The sequence below is a fragment of the Myotis yumanensis genome, unplaced genomic scaffold (assembly GCF_028538775.1).
Source record: "Myotis yumanensis isolate MYYU_CA2020_CCGP unplaced genomic scaffold, mMyoYum1.0.hap1 SCAF_1, whole genome shotgun sequence".
In the NCBI taxonomy this organism is placed as follows: Eukaryota; Metazoa; Chordata; class Mammalia; order Chiroptera; family Vespertilionidae; genus Myotis; species Myotis yumanensis.
The window spans coordinates 49,304,801-49,311,138 of NW_027223752.1; the positions used below are offsets into that span (position 1 = coordinate 49,304,801).

At 43.0% G+C, this 6,338-nt stretch overlaps 1 pseudogene; it reads left to right on the forward strand.

The window, feature by feature from the left end:
* The first annotated feature begins 1,528 nt into the window (after positions 1-1,528).
* Positions 1,529-2,451, forward strand: LOC139002818 (histone H1.8 pseudogene; annotated as a pseudogene).
* Positions 2,452-6,338: the final 3,887 nt, after the last annotated feature.

The following is a 6,338-nucleotide window of genomic DNA, read 5'->3' on the forward strand; positions in this document are numbered from 1 at the left end:
TCTCTCCTGTTGGAAATTTAGGTTTAGTCCATTTGATGTGCGGAAATTATTATGACAAGGAGAATGTATCCCTAGTATTTAACAGCAAGTATTTTGGTTTGAGAACCAACTCTGCTCCTTACTAGACTTATGAACTACCTTAATCTTACCAAAACTCAGTTTCTTGGTTTGTAAAATGGGGTAATAATGTCATCCATTATGCTAATATACACTAAAAAAGTATAATAAAATAGTTGAGAGCATGCACTTCAGAGTCACATTGCCCAAATTCAAATCTGCTCCACTACTTACCAGCTCTATGACCTTGTGCTTAACTTCTGTGCCTCAGTTTCTTCATCTATAAAATGGAAGTGAAACTAGAATCTCCCTCAAAGGGCTGCTACATTTAAGTGTCCATACTTACAACGTTTAGAATAGGGTCTGATGAAGAGGAAGGACTCAATCGATGGTAGCTGCTGCTGTTATTATCATCATCACCATCTTGGCAAAAGAAAAAGACTTTAACTAGGGCAGTGGCAGTAGGACTAGATGAAAAAGAATACAGGCACAACATTTAAAAGATGAGTTCTGAGGGGCAGCAAGAACAAGAAAAGGAGAGTTTGTTGACCTTTATCCAAACACTTGGTGGTGAGGGTGGTGGGTGAACTTGGGGCTAGTCAGGGTGATCCTGAGCAAGGCCCTCCCCTCTTTTGACCTCAGTCTTATCTATAAACTGAGGGTCTTAGATCAGCCTACCTGGTGGATCCTCTGTTTTAATACACTGAGAGGCTAAGAGATTTCATACTGATGTTTAAAAAAAATTCCCTTATTTGCTGGTAAGTTGGGGCATTCTCCTGTATTCCCAAGTTGTCATATTGATTTTCAGCACCACACTGGCACAGATCTATGGAACCTGGGCAGGGAAGGGCCTTTTGTGCCTAAAAATGAAACCTAAAGGCTCCTGGTTGACACATTCTTCAGATCCTTAGTTGGAGCATCAGAAAACTCATCTCACCCAACACCTAGTCCTCACTTTAAGAATGTCAGCATGGCCTCTGAGAAGTTATGAAAGAAAAATAAATGCAAAAAGTTTGGTCCTTTCCCCATCTCCTGCCACCAAGTATCCAGGATTGAGGACTCCCAGTCAAAGGAAAGGGCCTCCCAGGCTGGTTGCCTCTTCAGCTAGCTTCTGCATAGCTGAGGAGAGAGGGAAGGAGCCTCCAACCACTGTAACAGAGGCAAATCCAGAATCCTGCCTCCAGACTCCTAGTCCTTTCTTCAAAGCAAGAGCACAGAGATGCTCACAGCAGCCAGATTACTTGGCAATAAGCACTGCTTTTGCTCCTGAGTAATTTAGCATTAACTGTCCAGCTAACATTGAGATAGTGGACTCTCACCTCTGCTACAGCTAAGGATGCAGCTTGGCAACCAGGTCTACCTTGTAACTCTTTCCACAGAGAAGGAAAATCTTTCCATAGAGTACGAAAGGTACCTTGCCTAAAAACGTTTATATTAAAAACAGATCTCTGCGTCTGTGTCAGCCTGCGCAATGGCTCCCGGGAGCTTGGCCTCCGGTGACACCTTGATCTCCTCAGCCTTGCTAACCTCCATGACCTCCACCTCCGAGTGGTCTGGGACTCTCAAGCCAGACCCACGCCAACATGCCGTCCCACCACCACGCCGCAACCTCCCGATGCTGCGCATGGTGCTGGAGGTGCTGCAGGCGGGCGAGCAGCGCCAGGGCACCTTGGTGATGGCCATCAAGGTGTACATCCTGCAGAAGTACCCTACGGTGGACGCCATCTGGCTCAAGTACCTGCTGTGCTCAAGCGGGCCCTGGACACGGGCATGCAGCGCGTCCTCCTCATCAGGCCCATCAACTCCAGGGCCAGGGGGGCCACTGGCAGCTTCAAGTTAGTTCCCAAGCAAAAGAAAAAAATCCAGCCCAGGAAGACAGCCACCGTGTCGGCCCCCCGGAGACCTGGTGAGACCAAGGAGGAGGCCCCCAAGAAAGATGGCCAGACCAAGGGCGAAGAGGCAAGAGGAGGCAAGGCCAGGAAGGCCCCCCAATAGCCAGACAAGGCCACAGAGGCCCCTCCTGGTGCCAGCGGACCCCATGGGAAGTTAAAGATTAAAGGCAAGAAGGACAGCTCAGCAGATGCCAAGGCCCACAGGAAAACCAAGGCTGGGACTCGGAGCTCAAAACCCACAGTCCCCAAGAGTGAAAATGGTGTGACTTCCCCGGCCAAAAAGAAGACAGGGAACAAGGTCCTTAAAGAGGCCACTGCCCAGGGGGCCAGGAAAGGGTCGAAAGCCAAAGCTGCTGCTCCTCCTAAGGACAGCGAGTCCAAGATGGTACCTGAACCACTGACTAGGAAGACAGAGGTCCCCAGGGGCCCAAGAAGGCCTGGCATGTCCACCACGGCCTCATCATCCAAAGAGACCAGCGTGAAGGCAGAAGCCAAGAGCTAGAGGCGGGGTGGAGAGACACTAGGACTCAGAGTTTTTATTCCCCCCAAAACACATCATTTTATTTTACTGTAACCTATTTATCAATAAAGAATTTTTCTCCCTCACACAAAAAAACCAAAAACAACAAAAAAAACAAAACAAAGCAAAACAACCCGGCCAGTGTGACTCAGTGGTTGAGGGTCGATAATTGTGGCGGATAATGGTGTACTAACTGAAAACTCAACCAAGTGGTATCTCTAATTACAGCTACTGTGCCAGGTGTTAAAGGTTTACTAAAACAGATATAATACTTAGTATGTGAATAATGTTTTGGAAAATGCAATATTTTCTATCTCCATCAATATAAAAGAGCAAATTACAATAATATTTACATGGAAAGAACAGAAGTGTGTACAGAAGTGCTCACTGCATTGCCCCAGGCTATGTTAATGCTCCTGTTCCCTGTCACAATACAGTCCAGAGAGACTTTGATCATTTTAACATTCCACACTATATCTTGCTGGTCTATATTGATAAAATGTCATGTTAATTATATTTGGTAAACAAGAAGTGAGATGGTCCAAGGAAATGTGCCAGAGGGTAGGAGGTTTATTCTATCATGATTCAGGAGTCGGTCAGATCAGGTGAATAGTCTGATCATGCCAATTCATCCTTCCATAAGATCAACTCTTTGTATCTCTCACTCCTTAATACTTAGAAACAAACACAGCACCTAATGGGCTTCTGGATTTTGTAGACAACATGTACTTCTTTGGGGACTATTGCTACAACCCACTTATTGGGTACCTTAGAAGGCTATCAGTTTTGAGTGAGGCTCTGATTAAGAGAGAGCTCTATTGCAAGTCCAGGTTTTGAGCAGCCCTGACATTTAGATGCTATAATCCAGCCTAGCCAAGGTGCTAGAGATATCCATGGTAGATAAGCACACTATGAAGAGTCTCTGGCAAGTCCCAACAAAAACCCTATAATTCAGACCTCAGCTTCCAGAGCAAAGCCCTACCTGCTGCAGCAGAAAAGAAGGTCCTGTTTGAAAAGGAGATCCTGAAGTGAATTTTTTTTTCTGAAGTGAATCTTAATAAAGAATGAGCACCTAACTGTGGAACATAAGCAACTATGAAACTGGAGTTATACATATTGTCAGATCCACCATGTCAAGAAATGGACCAAAGCAACAGTAATCCTTTGTATCATGGAAATGATATATTCAGGATTGAGCTTAAATAGACACAGAAGGCAGAGATAAGCTACATAAACAAGTGAGCAAAACCTCTAAGACTGCCACATCTTTTGCAGCAACACTTTACCTCAAACTTCATGGGGTCCACACAACCTGATAAAGGAAGAAGGAAAACTTGGGTCTGATTTATGGATGGGTCAGGTTGGTATATTGGTATGAGCCAACTATTGCTGCAGCTCACCCCTACTCAAGGGTGTAACTAAAGAACAGGGCTGAGTGATGGTGAGGAATCCTCTCTGTGCCTAGGGCTTTGTAAAGAAAAGCCATCAGATTACTGAGTGGCCAGATTATTATGACCACCCTATCAATACTTCGTTGGGCCATCTTTTGCCTTCAATACTGTAGCGATTCTTCTTGGCATTGACTCCACGAGATGTTGAAAGGTGATGTGAGGAATCTGACACCATGCCTGATGAATAGCACTGTCCAGTTCTGTGAGATTTGATGGTTGTGGAACCAGCTGCCTGATGGCTCTTTTAACTTCATCCCACAAATGCTCAATTGGATTGAGATCTGGTGATTGTGGGGCCACCTAAGCAAGGCAAAGTCTCCCTCATGTTCTTGAAACCACTCCTACACAATACGAGCACCGTGGCATGGTGCACTGTCTTGTTGGAAGAAGCCATCTCCGTTGGGATATGCCGTCAACATGACAGGATGAACTTGATCAGCAATGATACTTAGGTATGTTGTGCTATTCAGACGTTGTTCCACATGAATCAAAGGGCCCAAATCATGCCAGGAAAACATGCCCCAAACCATAACACTGCCCCCACCAGCTTGAAGGGTTGTACTCATGCATGTGGGGTGCATGCTTTCATGCTGTTTCCGCCAAATTCTCACTCTGCCATCTGCATGATGCAACTGGAAACGTGATTCATCGGACCACATGACTTTTTTCCAATGCTCGACTGTCCAATCCTTGTGTTCCTGTGCGAATTGGAGACTTTTTATCTTGGTAACTGCAGACAGCAAAGGTGTTTGAACAGGCCTTTGGCTTCCATATCCCATATGATGGCGTGTCCGGCTAATTTGCCTACAAATGTCAGGTGGTCATAATAATCTGCCCACTCAGTGTATATGGACAGGAGTCCCCCTGCTCCATAACTGGTCCATCCTAATGCAACCGAGGAATCCAAATCCTCACAACTTGATTGGTCCAAAAGGCACTGTTTTGATTGGTCAGAACAGAGCCCTTCTGATTGGCCAGGGCTGCACAGCTCTAATTGGATGGGGAAAGCCTCAGTCCTATTAGTTCTAATAGGATTCCAAGAACTCCTTTATAAGGGCTGACTAGATTAAAGAAATACAGTGCAGGTAGGCAATTCAGTGCAGGCTTGTCTGTGAAAAGCAGTTTGTGTGAGAGGCCTCTGTGCAGAAATGACTGCACAACTAATATATCTAGGTAATGATGATCCAAGGTTGAAAAAATTACAAAAGGGGCCACAACCAAATGATAAAACACAACACCATCTTGACAAGAAAAAAAAAAGGGGGAACAAAGAAAGAAAGAAAAAGAAAAACAAACCAAGTCTGACAAATTTTCTAGACCCAACTACCAATTTATAGAAAATACAGAGGACAGGAAAATATATACTAAATGGCATTATGGGGATACAGTCAGCAAAACTCATACTGTATAAAACCATAGATCAAATGACAAATTTCTTTGATAAATTTCAAGGAGAACAGAGGTGGAGGAAAATCTTTAGATTAAAAGATATTTATGAGTCAAATCAACCAGTCTCAGTGTGTGAACTTTATTTGGATCTTGATTCATACAAATTCTAAATTTAAAAAATTAGAAAATTAGAAATGTTAACATTGACTGGATATTTGATGATATTAAAGAATTATTAAATTTGTATATAATGATATTGTAGAAGTGGTTTTTAATAAAGCTTATAGAACTTCACAGTTATATTTACAGATGAAAAAGTTATCAAAGATTTATTTTAACATAAAATATGGCAGAGGGGAAGGGGTAGGGGTTTAGGGAAATAAGACTGGTCATTAATAGATAATTGTTGAAACTGTTTAGTTTTGCACGTTTGAAATTTTCCATAGCAAAATTATTTTTAAAAATAAGCAACATCAGCTCAGCCAGTGTGGCTCAGTGGTTGTGTTGACCTATGAACCAGGAGGTCATGGTTTGATTCCATGTCAGGGCACATGCCTGGGTTGTGGGCTCGGTCTCCAATAGGGGGCATGCAGGAAGCAGCTGATCAATGATTCTCTCTCATCATTGATGTTTCTCTCTCTTCCTTTCTCTTCCTCTCTGAAATCAAGTATAGATATATAGATATATAATTCAACAATAGCAAATACTAAAGAGTTATAAAACAAAAACTATGTAGTCTTTTTTATAATATAGCTGATTGTGTGGCAATTATTTTTGATCTCTGAAACTCCCTCTGTCCCATATTCATTCAACTACCAAAATTCTGCTGATTCTACCCTTTTAATGCCATGTCTTTCCATCTAGTCCAAGCTAAATTTGTGTATGGTGTACTTCTATTTTTACCTACCTCCAAAACTGTAGCCAGAATGGTACTTTTTTAAAAACCCATTTAATCATACCCATCATACCCATCCTTTGCTTAAAACCCATGAATGACTTATTGATCATAGGATAAAGGCTAAAATTTTC